Genomic DNA, 13428 nt, shown 5'->3' on the forward strand with positions numbered 1-13428 from the left:
AGTATTGCAGCTAACGCATGAGGGGCACCTAGGAAAAGACTAAAGGGAGACTTTGTAGAGATTTCTGGTTGCCTACGCTTGACAATGATGTTGAGTGTATGGTTAGAGATTGTGTTGAATGCATGAAATGTGACAAGGGCTTGTCACATGTCATGCATTCAACACAATGGTGTTTAGAAAGCTTCCATCCTATCCATGGGAAGAAGCCACCATGGATATTTTGAAACCAGTACGAGAGGAACATGCAACTCCATATGTACTGGTTTTGAGGGATCTATACTGAAGGTGGGTGGAGGTGTCTTGTTTATGGGACATTTCCTCAGTGGCCGTGGTAAAGGTTCCTGAAAACATATTCGAGAGAGAAAGTTAAGGCAGATATTTACTCACAGACAATGAGGTGCTGTTCTGTTCCAAAAAAATTGAAGGCTATTTAAAGGACTGTGGAATAATTCACAAGATGTCTGGTTTGTATCACTCCCCCAGACTAACGGTGCAATTGAAAGGGTGATAAATACATTCAAGGAAAGGATACAATTAGCCAGAGTGAATGTGCTATATTGGACAATGGAATTGTCCTGGGCAAAAGTTGGGTATCACATATCTCCTCACTTCACCACAGTTACATCTCCTTTTGAAGTGTTCAAGGGAAGGACTCTATGTCGTATTCACAGGATGAATGACATGGAATAAAGGGTGTGTGAACAATGTTCCAGGAGAGTGCAGAGAGAAGAAAATGAAAAAAAAGGAAGGGGCGCTATATTAAGCAGAAGAATGTGAAGGATGTTGTAATAAAGGTGGGTGATTGTGTAAGTGTGAAGGCACCCACTGTGTTTACCGATTGGTCTAAGTTCACTAAAAAGCTGGAGGTGGTCAAACGTTTCAAGAATGCTGTTAAGACCCATGATGGCAGAATTTGGAACAAAAATAGGGTTGCAGTTCTTCGCCCTGATTATGTGAGGAATGAGAGGAAGGGGAAACAGATTTATACGGAAAACAAGAATAAAGTGAAGGCTGGTTTTGAGATTGTAGGTAACAATGGACCTCCTGCTGGTGTGTTTGGTAGGAGGAAGAGTGAAAGTGTTACAAAGAAACCCTCGTATATACAGCATTTTGCTGCACATTAACCAGGACTCTTTCTTCCATGATGATGTGATCTTCGGTGCTAATGTTTTTTTGTGCTGTGTTATTTTCAGTAGTACCTCTGGGTTATGCTGGGGTGAGGGTAATTTATGAGATGTAGATTTTAAAGCTATTTGTTCAACGTAATATTTTTTATGATTCATTTTCTCTTCAAGACAATTCTTGATGTTTCTTTGTTTGGGTTTTTGTCATGGGCAGGAGAAGTATGGCATACTATTCTTGTGGTGGGGCAAGATGTCTCATGGTACAAACAGAATCATAGCTCTGGAAATGGAATTCTATGATGTAATGGAATGATGGAATTTAGAGGGCTAGGATGTCAAATGGAGATGTCAGTTGGTCGTGGCTGAGGTGTTTGAATAAAGGTTTATGTCTTCCGAGCTTCTCTCCTGCTTCCAATGTGGGTGGACACCACATTAACCACAAAAGTTACTAAATGAACCTGTGCTTATCCCTCTGGTGGCTTGGCAAAAAAGTAGTCAGGCTTAACTTGAAGGCAATTTGTAAAGTATTTATGCAACACTCAAACAGTAATAAAGTGAAAATGCAACACAATACAAATTCCCAAACCAATTTTGAAAAATAGCGTACAATTTAAGAAATAAAATGACACCAAAGCAACAAAAATCCATCTGTTGAACCAGAGTTATGATTTTTTTTTTAATTTCTGGTGAAAATAGCTCAAAAATCATAACACGCCACTTGTAGTATCTGGTTGCACTGGACCAGATCAAAGTCATAAGTTCATACTGACCGCAATGGAGTGCAGGTGGATACATGGACATGGTATGTTCCAGTGAAGAGGTTATCTTCTCTGAGTACGAGTGTTAGACCTGGCATCTTGTGGTATGTTTCCCCTGTCTTTTTGCCTTCCAACATCCTGTTTTTATGGTATGCTGGATTCTGTTTTTGCTTGTTTATTGTCTTTGTGAACTTTACCACTGCTGATCAGTGCTAAAGTGCAAGTGCTCCCAATGTAAATTGTATTGGTGATTGGTTGATCCATGATTGGCATATTTGATTTACTCATACGTCCCTAGTAAGGTGTACTATGCATGCCCAGGGCCTGTAAATCAATTGTTACTAGTGGGCCTGCAGCACTGATTGTGCCACCCACATGAGTAGCCCTGTATACATGTCTCAGACTTGCCACTCCAGTGTCTGTGTGTGCAGTTTCAAACTGTCAATTCGACCTGGCTAGTGTACCCACTTGCCAGGCCCAAACCTTCCCTTTTCGTACATGTAAGGCACCCCTAAGGTAGGCCTTAGGTAGCCCCATGGGCAGGTTGCAGTGTATTTTAAAGGTAGTACATGTACTGATGTGTTTTACATGTCCTGAAATACTTCCAAATTTGGTGTTCACTGTTGCAAGGCCTATCCCTCTCATAGGTTAACATGGGGACTGCCTTTTAGTATATTTTAAGTGCAGTCTCCATTGGGAGCAGATGGAGATATGGAGTGTGGGGTCTCTGAACTCGCAATTTAAAAATACATCTTCTGGTAAAGTTGGATTTTAGATCGTCAGTTTTGAAATGCCACTTTTAGAAAGTGGGTATTTTCTTGCTTAACCATTCTGTGCCTCTGCCTGCTTGTGTATTCCACATCTGGGTTAGACTGACAGTTGGGCTGTTGTGAATCCCCTCTAGACAGTGACACAAAGGGAGCTGGAGTGTAGCCTGGATATCCTGATGAGTCTCCTGGGCTAGAGTGGGGAGGGAGGAACTGCCACTTATACCTGAAAGGGCTGTGCCTGTCCTCACACAATGCAGTCACTGACCCCCTAGAGTGTGTCTGGGGCCAGGCCTGGGCAAGGCAGGATCTTGTGAAAAACAGAGACTTTCCTTTGAAGTGTGCCTACTTCAAAGGCGGAAAGGGGTATAAGTAGTGAACCCAAAACTCCAGACTTTTAGAACACTTCTGGATACAAGAGGAACCTCTGCCAAGGGAGAGAGATGAAGAGCTGGAGGAGGATTACTGCCCTTTTGCTGTGTGTGCTTTGATGGGTTGGCCTGCAGTTGCTTCTTCTGTCTTAAAGAGGGCAAAGACTGGACTTCGCTGGGTATCCTGCTTGTGAAGTTTCTCCAAGGGCTTGGAGTAGAGCTTGCCTCCTGTTGGAAGTCTCAGGGATAGCAAAGACTTTAGTTTTATCTGCCTACAGCACTGGGAACTGTGTGTTTTGTGCTGCAACAGAAGATAAACCACCACAACGCCATCAATAACGCCGCTGACTGCTCTGTGACCTGACAACACCACATGGAGCTGTGGCCCTCGTCAAACTGCAACCCTGGTCTCACCGACGCCACCACCTGACGCAGTCACTGAGCCGCTGCTTGCACCGTGACTTGTGGGCCCTGCACTCTACATCGCCTTGCTCACACTGCAGCCTTGGCAGCCCTGACGATGACGCTCCACACTGACACTGACGCCGCTACTTGCACTGCGGCCTGAGGACACAGCTCGTGAGGTACACAACGCACCATCCCATCCCACACCGCAGCCCCGGTCCACCAATGCCAGCGCCATCGACACCAACAGAAGCCCCTGTCTGCACCGCAACATCGGGCCTACCGAAGTTGCGCTTCAGCAACGACGACGCAGCTGCGTACACCGTGACCTGAAGACACCGCACCTCTCACCGCCCCTTTACTCACCGCAGCCCTGGTCTCACCGACCCCGCAGGACGCCATCACCGAGCCGCTACCTGCACATGACCTGTGTGCACCGCACATCGCATCATCCTGCTTGGCACTGCACCCCCGATGCCATCCACGCCAGAGCTCCTGAATTCGTCATCAGCCCGGAGTTCGATCTGCAATGCGTGTGACTTCAAGGGCCCCACGACCCCGTACAAAGGTCCGGAACCGACGCCTGTGACGCAAGCGATGCCACACTCCGGATCTCATCGCGAGGATAACAGTGCCCTACATTTCCAAGGTACTGTTTGTGGATCTTCCTGACACCGTAGCTGGCCCGCAACGGCGTGGCTGGCCTGAACTGTTGAATTTGTTGTTCACAACACTGTGATAGCCCCAGATGGAGCTATCAACTTCAAGGAAGTGTATTTTTAAGTTAATTCTTGCAAAAGTCATATCTTTATTACTGTATGTTGGATTTTTCTAGTTTTGGTCTTGTTTTACACAGATAAATATTAGCTATTGTTTGGAAACTAGTGTGGTGTCCTTTTGTAGTGTTTTCACTTTGTTACTGTATGTTATGTGCAAATGCTTTACACATTCCTTCTGAGATAAGCGTGACTGCTCGTGCCAAGCTACCAAAGGGGTGAGCAGGGGTTATCTGAGCTGGGTATCTCCCTTTTCCTGACTAGGGTGAGGGTCCCCTACTTGAACAACTGCCAACTAGAGACCCCAGTTCTCACAATGAGTCCATGAGGGTAGCCTCAGCTGAAGCTTTGCACTGGCAGGGGCCACAAAGAGTTTATTGTTGGCCTTAGGAACAGTCGCAACTGGAGATTCCAGTTGGTGAGATACGAGGCGGTTGCTGTTTGGCATGGAAAGCAGATTTTCATCAGAACTTTGCATTGGCAGGAGACGCAGTGACTGTTGCTGACGTGAGGAGCACACTTGTGGTTGGAAATCACTCCAACCTTTGGGATTTTCACCTGGAGTGCAGATTTCATAGGTTTGAATCAAGAGGATTACAATCTGATGGCAGCCAAGGGTCCAGGACCTGGGGGTACCTCTTGAGGATCAGGACGCACTCCAGCAGAGGCCAGCAGCAGAGTTCAGGCAAGTCCAGGTGGGACTGGTCAGCTGAGAAGTTGCATGGAGACCTCTGGAAGCTTGTTGTGTCCCTGTAGCTCACAGGGCTTCGAACATTTTTGGTCTTAGCCGCTCCCCCCAAAAAATTATGGCAAGAATAAGATGAATGGGAGGGGCTGAGTTGAGTGCTGCAAAGGAGCTAATGAGACAATTTCAGGGGCATTTTTCTGTGGCTCATAATCCACACTAAATGTGAGACTTATAAAAGTGAAAATAAATCAAACAAAAACAGAAATTGACCAAACCAAAATAGGCCTCATAATTGGGGCGTTGTGAGCCTGGGTCCCAGTGCAGCTGCTCAGGCCCTTGGAAAGCAGACTCTCCCTCTTCCTCTTTCACCCCTTCCCCTAATGCCTATCCATCACTCCAATCCTTAAACAGATTTGCTGTCTCTGAGAAGAAAATTAGCTCTCCTATCTTGTCCCTTATTTGCAGCAAGAGTGCTCTCTGTCCTAAAACTAGCAAGGAAAATGAGCCCCCTGTGCATCTTTTGTAAAGGCAGACTTTCATATTTGTGGTGCAGTGGACCCCTCACAGTCCTGGGCCCCAGTGGCACTGCTCTTCCTTCACTTATGTTAGCTACTGCCTTGTGAAGCGGATAGTTTTCACTGCCCTTTGCTAAAATCATGGGTCCCCATCTTGTCCCATTGCTTTTCTGCCATCTCCCTGAGACCCAGATATCTCCTCTGCTTCAATTATCACCTCCATTGTGCCATGAGTCCAAAGCCCTAAGCAACTCTAGCACAGCAAATATGTAAGCAAGGAAACATAGTACAACAGCTGGGGTTTTGTTCACACTTCCCACCACTCGGCCCTTGTGCCACTACATCTGAGGAAACGTATGATACTTTCAACCCTGTTAAGCAGGCTGCCCATTCCACAGGGCTATCACACCTAGGCCTGAGACCCAGTGCAGGATGTCTGCCCCTTTCTATAAACAAATGAGGGGGGAAAGTCCCATATCTCTACCTGTGTTTCTTGGTCCCTGCTCCATGTGCACAAGGGTGTCTTTGCCCCAAATGCTAGCAAGAAAAATTGGTCCCAACCCCTTTTTGCTAGTACGACAGCCACAATTGGTGGTGTGGTGGCCCTTAAAACCCTGGCCTGAGTTCCACTGTACTTGCTGCACCCATGGCCCCTTAAAAAATAGCCCTAAATAACTCCCCGCTTTCTTTAAGGGATCTGTCTTAGGAAGCTGTCTTCTTCATTTGTAAACTAAGAACTTACCCCCACTATATAGCAGCCTTTCCTCTTGGCCATCTTTTTGATGATATCCAAGGACCTCACAACTTTCCTCTTTCTCCTAAGCCATTACTCTGAATCCCAAGTGTTTCGGATGATCAGAGTTCTGTCTCTGAGTATGACCCTTCCTGCCTCCTTCCGGTCAACCCCTCGACTAGCCTTGAAGGATATCTGCACATAAATAGAGGTCGAACTGGACAGGATCTATGGAGACTCCCATGCCCAGTCTTTTTTAATTTTACAAAAGCAGTTCCCATACTTTTAGTTAAAAAACAACCTTCCTTGAACAGTTAATGAGGCCCATGAGGTGCCTCTGAGTGAAAGTGAAGGGAGGACGGGGGTGGGGTTTCCTGTGCTGTGAATCCCAGGCGAGACAGAGAACTAAGGGAGAAACAGACCTTCTCACAAAGGTGCCTGCTACCAGAAAGAAATGTAAATGTGTGCAATTGGTTAATCACCAAATGTAAAGTCTGTCTGGAAGCCAGTAGGCGTGAATTGATAGAGTTATTTGAAGCTTCATTGTGGTAATGAGTTATTCTTTTTGACACACAGGCCCTCATTATGACATTGGCAGTAAATCTTACCACCATGCTGACTGTCACCAACATTCCGCCGCGATTATCCACTAACCATATTATGACACACACACACACCAATCCGTCACTATTCAACCACACACAAATCCACCACACCAAAGGTCAGTGATAAACTGGTGGTAGCAAAACCCACACCGTTACGCCAACAGAACTACGCCCACAACATTATGACCCACGAATCACCACAATGGACATTCAACGGCGGTTAACCATTGGCGGTACATACCGCTACGCTCAAAATACACACACACATACAAAACAACACCACATTGGACAATTCAAACAACACACACCTGATACACATACACACATCCACATCACTATAAAACACACACCCACATTACCCGCAACCCTTTACGAATACAGACAATTGCCACGAGACAGACACTGCAACCACAGAGAAGACCAGAGACACACACCACCATCATCTACACACCACCCACGTACCTTACATCACACACCCCAACACATCACACTACACACCCTCACCCACACCACTCACACAACACTCATGGCACCACAGCGACACCCCAGATTCTCTGAGGAGGAGCTAAGGGTCATAGAGGAGGAAATCATCCAGGTAGAGCCACAGCTATTTGGATCACAGGAGCAGAAAATATCCATTGAAAGGAAGATGAAGCTATGGCAGAGGATCATGGACAGGGTCAATGCTGTGGGACAGCACCCCAGAACAAGGGATGACATCAGGAAGAGGTGGAACGTCCTACATGGGAAATGGAATGTTCAATTGCAGCAAGGCATCAACTCGCAGTACAGAGGTTTGGCGGTGGACCCCCACCTCCTTCCCCACAACTAACAACAGGAGAGGAACAAGTCTTGGCAATCATGCGTCCTGGCAAGAGTAGCAGAAGGACTGGACTCTGGTAAGTCAACCCTTTACTACAATCACCCCCCTACCTGCATGCCATCACATACCCCCACCCTTACCCTCACTCCCATCCCTCAACCACCTCCCACACACCCCACCATCACATCCCACTCATTCCAATGCCACGCCCTGCATGCCATACCAATGCATTGACACCACTCACAGACCTGCATGAACACCTATCACTACAGCATGCACACAAGAGACAATCAGCTAGCCCCCTCAAATAACAACTCACACAAGGTAAAGCTGCCAGGGCAACAACAACCATAGAGGGTAACCTGCCTGTGCACAATATGTCACACACAAAAACAATAACACTGCATTTACATCCCCACAGGTACCCCACCCAATATCACTGGAGAAGAGATGCCAGCAACATCCAGTCCCCCCACAGAAGAGGCCCACAGTGATGACAGCAGCTCTGGTCGCCTGGATCTGGATGACCAACCTGGCCCATCAGGGACCTCCGGACAGGTGGTTACCCAGACACAGTCTCACACCACCACAGAGCCTCCCCCCTCGGGAAACACCAGCACAACACCCATCCAGTGGGCCCATACCTCTGTCTCTAGGATACATCAGTCAGCAGTGTGTCCACCACTACAGGGACCCCAGGCCACCCCATAAACCCAGGACGTGGGGTCAGTGGGCACACGGTTCAGGAGACAGAGGCACACGACAACAAGGAAGCTGGGAGGACTGCTGTGCACCAGGGGGAGGACATGCCCAGGGAACCGACTCTCCAGGAGGCACTCACCGCGATCCTGGGAGCATACCAACATTCCCAGGATACACTGGGCCAGATCCTGGACAAGATGCAGGAGAACATGCGGCGGCAGGAGGGTCAGTACCTGGGGATCAGGGAGGACTTGAAGTCCATTAACACCATCCTGGTGTCCATTGCAGGGGTGCTGGCAGACATGGTCAACAGTATGAGGGAGGCAGTGGTACACCAGCGTGCACCTGACACTAGCCAGACTACTGAACAGCCCTCCACCTCCGCTGCTGCTAGTGGAGATGAAGCCCCGCCACAGGACCAACAGGCCACCAGCATCCCTCCCCCTGCAGAAGGAGAACCACCCCGCAAATGTTCCCTGCGGACCAGGCAGAAGCCAGAGACTATTGCGAAGACCCCACCAGGAACTAAGACTCGCCTGAATGTCACCCTTGTGTCCCACTCTGTCACCCTGCCCACCTTGAACTTCCATTGCTCCCCTTCCTATGCCCCCTTGAACAATGCACCTGTGCTACAAATAGACTGGACTCTAATCTGGACTTTCCTCCATCATCACCCCAGCCCATTGAACATCCCCCTTTTCGTCAGAGCACTGCAATAAACACACTTTGAAAAAATACAAGTATGGAGTATGTCTAATGATTTCCAAATGTATTTGTTTAACAAGGTTCATAATTTGCAATTCAACTGTACAGTAATGTTTACATAGGAATGTCCTGTAGTTACCTGCAGTGAACACATCAGGAGCAATAGTGGAGCACCAACATCTGCAAAAAGAGATGGCAATGGATACAGTGAGTGGTCATAGAAGTAGGAATTCACAGCCTGCCAGTGACAATGTCACACATCAGACTGTCAACGAAATGTGAAAGAACACTGTCTTACCTGTGTGTCATTGGAAGTATTGATAAATTACTGCAGTTCTGTTGTCCTCATCCTCATCCTCTGCCTCCTCATATTCACTGTCCACAGGGTCCACTGCTGCCACACGGCCATCTCCAGCCTCCTCTTCCTGCAGAAAAGGCACATGACGTCGCAAGGCAAGGTTGTGCAACATACAGCATGCCACGATGATCTGGCAGACCTTCTTGGGTGAGTAAGACAGGGATCCAGCTGTTAGATGGAGGCATCGGAACCTGGCCTTTAGGAGGCCGAGGGTACGTTCAATAATCCTCCTTGTTCGCCCATGTGCCTCATTGTTACATTCCTCTGCCCTTGTCCTGGGATTCCTCACAGGGGCCAGTAGACATGATAGGTTGGGGTAACCAGAGTCACCTGCAAATATCGAGGGACAACTGTTAGCCACACACTATGCCATACGGCCCTCACCATACCCATACACCAATATCCACTGGGTGGGAACCAGGACTCACCTATTAGGCAAACCCTGTTCCTCTGGAGTTGGGCCATCACATTTGGGATGCTGTTATTCCTCAGGATGAAAGCATCATGTACTGAGCCTGGATACTTAGCATTGACATGGGAGATGTACTGGTCCCCTAAACACACCATCTGCACATTCATCGAGTGATACCTTTTTTGATTTCTGAAGACCTGTTCATTTTGTCGGGGAGATGGGGGGGGACAAATGCAATATGTGTCCAATCATTCTCACCCATGATGTTGGGGATATGTCCCATTGTGTAGACGTCAGCCTTCACTGTGGGCAAATCCTACACTTGGGGAAAAACAATGTACTGCACATGTGTATAATCAGGGCAGACAACACTCTCGTCAGCACTATTGAGAACATTGGCTGTGACATTCCTGCTGCCAAGCCCACTGTCACTTGGAAAGAACCTGTTGCAAAAAAAATGGAGCACTGATAGAATGATAGACGGATAGCAGAAATCAGGTCAGGCTCTAATTGGGCACACAGCTCTGTGATTGTGGCCCTGTCAAGTCTGTAGGTGAGGATAATGTGCCTGTCCTCCATTGCTGACAAGTCCACCAGGGGTCTGTACAGGGGGGGTGTCTCCATCTCCTATTCATATGCAGTGGTTGCACTCTATGGGGTAAAATAGTGAGCAGCTGGTTATTATCTGTACATTGTAACCACTTTAGTTCAATGCATATTGTGAATGTTACAATAGTTTGGTGACACATGTCTAGAATGTGAAACTGTGAACTGTGACACAGTTTGGTTCCATGCCCCCCCCCCCGAAATTGCATACGCCTGTCCAGAATGGAGGGACAGTTGAAAGTGAGGTAATTCCACTGCCATTGTGCGCTTTTGCAGGAGGCGGTCGGGAACCGCCGGCAACTCCTCATTGGTTATCATTGGGCCCTATGGGGTACAGTGGCCAATGGTGATGTATGCCGGCGGTGACGATACGCACCGCCACGGACGTGACCGCCATTTTCTATCTGTTCACTCACTTGCTACCTGACCTTCAACAGGAGAAGACCTACACTGCATGTGCTGCTGTGACCTGTGTCTGGAACCCACCATGGTGCGTGTGACTGGGGAAAGGGCCCCTGCCTTCACCTCGGCGGAGTTGGAGCGATAAGTGGATGGGGTCCTACCCCTGAACTGACTGCTGTATGGGCCTCCAGACCAACAGATGAGTACACTGTGAGTACGATGCATGGGGCGTGAATGCATGGAGTGCTGGGAGGGTTGGTGGATGGGCCCAGGGCAGCGTGCCATCCCCAAGGACGTGCAGACCCTGGGGGTCTATGGCAGGCGGAGCACCCACTGTCGGAAATGGTGGGAGGACCTGAAACGCTAGGCACGGAAGACGACGGAGGCCCAGCTGGGGATGGCCTCCCAACAAGGAAGGGGTGCCCATCAAACCCTGAACACCCTGATGGCCCACATACTGGCGGTGGCCTATCCAGAGCTGGATGTGCGCTTGGGGGCATCACAGCAGCAACAAGGGGGTGAGTACAATGCCCTTCATTTCTACTTACGCCTGGTGGGTTGGTATACAGGTGGGGGATGTGGGCCTGTGGGTGCCTCTAGGCCAGGCCTGACATTGCAGAGTAGGTCCTATGTTGGCCAGGGTTCTGATGTGAAATTCCTCCAACCTAGCTAGTAGGCATCCACTACTGGGCAGGGCTGTGTGGGTCTCAGGTATGCTGCAGTTGGCGGTATGTGTCCCTACTCATGGCCTGCTGACTAGCATTGTAACTGGTAGTGCATTGCCTAGTGCGTAGGGCTGTTCCCTGTGTGAGAGTGTGTTGTGTACGCCAATGGTGGTGTTGGTGCCGCCATTGACCAAGTGTATCCTTTGTCTCTTCCCCCCCTTTTTGTTTTGTCACCCTGTCCTTATGTGCATTAGCATCATCTGGCGGAGGAGCAGAGGCACCGGCAACGGAGGGAGCTGCATCCCACAGGACCCAGGAGGCAGAGTCCACAGACGGTGAGGGCACAAGTGGGATGAAGGACGAGGGGAGCACCACGGCAGAGACTGGAGGGGACAGTTCAGACACGGATACCTCCTTCGATGGAATCTCCCTGGTGGTGGCGGACACCTCTGTGCCCACCCCAGCTACGGGTACAACTGCCACCCCGTACCAGCACTGCCCTCCCAGCAGCCAGCCAGACGGAAAGGGTCCCTGCCCCAAGTGCTGCAGAAAGGAAGGGCAAGGAGCCAGCCCCAAGTGTTGCAGGAAGGAAGGGCAAGGAGCCTGCCCCAAGTGCTGCAGGAAGGAAGGGCACGGATCCATCCCCAAGCGCTGTAAGAATGAAGGGCAGGAGCCAGCCCCAAGTGCTGCAGGAAGGAAGGGCAAGGAGCCTGCACAAGCAGGCAGTAAGGGCAAGGGCCCTGGTGCTGGGACTCAGTCGGAGATCCCACCACCAACCATGGTGATGCAGCCGGCCGAGGCTGCAGGGGATGGGCTGGAGCCTCCCCCCACCACCACCACCACTAGCTCCGCCAGCAGCACCGCCACCAGCACCACCACCAGCAGCAGTGGGCAGCCATCTGAGGCTGCAGGTGATGGGCTACAGCTCCCCCCCACCAGCACCAGCAGCAGCAGCACCAGTGGGAAGCCGCCCGAGGATGTAGGGGATGGGCTGGAGCCTCCCACCTCCACCACCACCAGCACCGCCAGCAGCTCCGCTACCAGCACCACCACCAGCAGCAGTGAGCAGCCATCTGAGGCTGCAGGGGATAGGCTGGAGCTTCCCCCACCACAACCAGCAGCAGCAGCAGCAGCAGTGGGCAGCCGTCCCAGGCTGCAGGGGATGGGTTGGAGCTTCCCTCACCACCAGCAGCAGCAGCAGTGGGCAGCTGTCCCAGGCTGCAGGGGATGGGCTGGAACTTCCCCCCACCACCAGCAGCAGCAGCACCACTGCCACCACTGAACAGCCGTCACCTCCGGCAGACATTCTGTAGACCTGCGTCCATGGGCTGTTGTGCGGCCTGCCCCCTGCAAATCCAGTGGGTATGACACCCAGCTGAGATACTGTGAACTTGCACTCCCCAAGATCTGCATCACAGGGCACAATGCCCCCTCCAGAACCAGTGGAGATGACGTCCACGCACCCCATCCTCCCCAGGATGAAGATCACAGGGCACGATGCCCTCTCCAGAACCAGTGGAGATGTAATTTACTCACCCCATCCTCCCCAGGATGAAGATCACAGGGCACGATGCCCCCTCCAGAACCAGTGGAGATGACATCCACTCACCAAATTATCCTCAGGATGAAGATCACAGGGCACGATGCCCTCTCCAGAACCAGTGGAGATGTAATTTACTCACCCCATCCTCCCAGGACGAAGATCACAGGGCACAATGCCCCCTCCAGAACCAGTGGGAAAGACACCCACTTGAGAGACTGTGGCCTTGCACTCCCCAGGACCAAGCACAGGGTATGTTGCCCCCTCCAGGACCAATGGCGTTGTACCATCTTTCAGCTGAGGTGCCTGCCTATTTTCGATCTGATGCCCCTGCAGTGTTCTCTCCGTGTTGTTGCAGGAGTGAAGTGGGGCCTTAGACTTTGTAATGTGGCCCTGTGGCCCACGAACATTGAGGAATGGGCAGTGTCCCTACATTTGTAAATATGTATATACTTTTTTATTTGGATGCACGT

This window comes from Pleurodeles waltl, chromosome 8 (genome assembly GCF_031143425.1).
Source record: "Pleurodeles waltl isolate 20211129_DDA chromosome 8, aPleWal1.hap1.20221129, whole genome shotgun sequence".
Lineage (NCBI taxonomy): Eukaryota > Metazoa > Chordata > Amphibia > Caudata > Salamandridae > Pleurodeles > Pleurodeles waltl.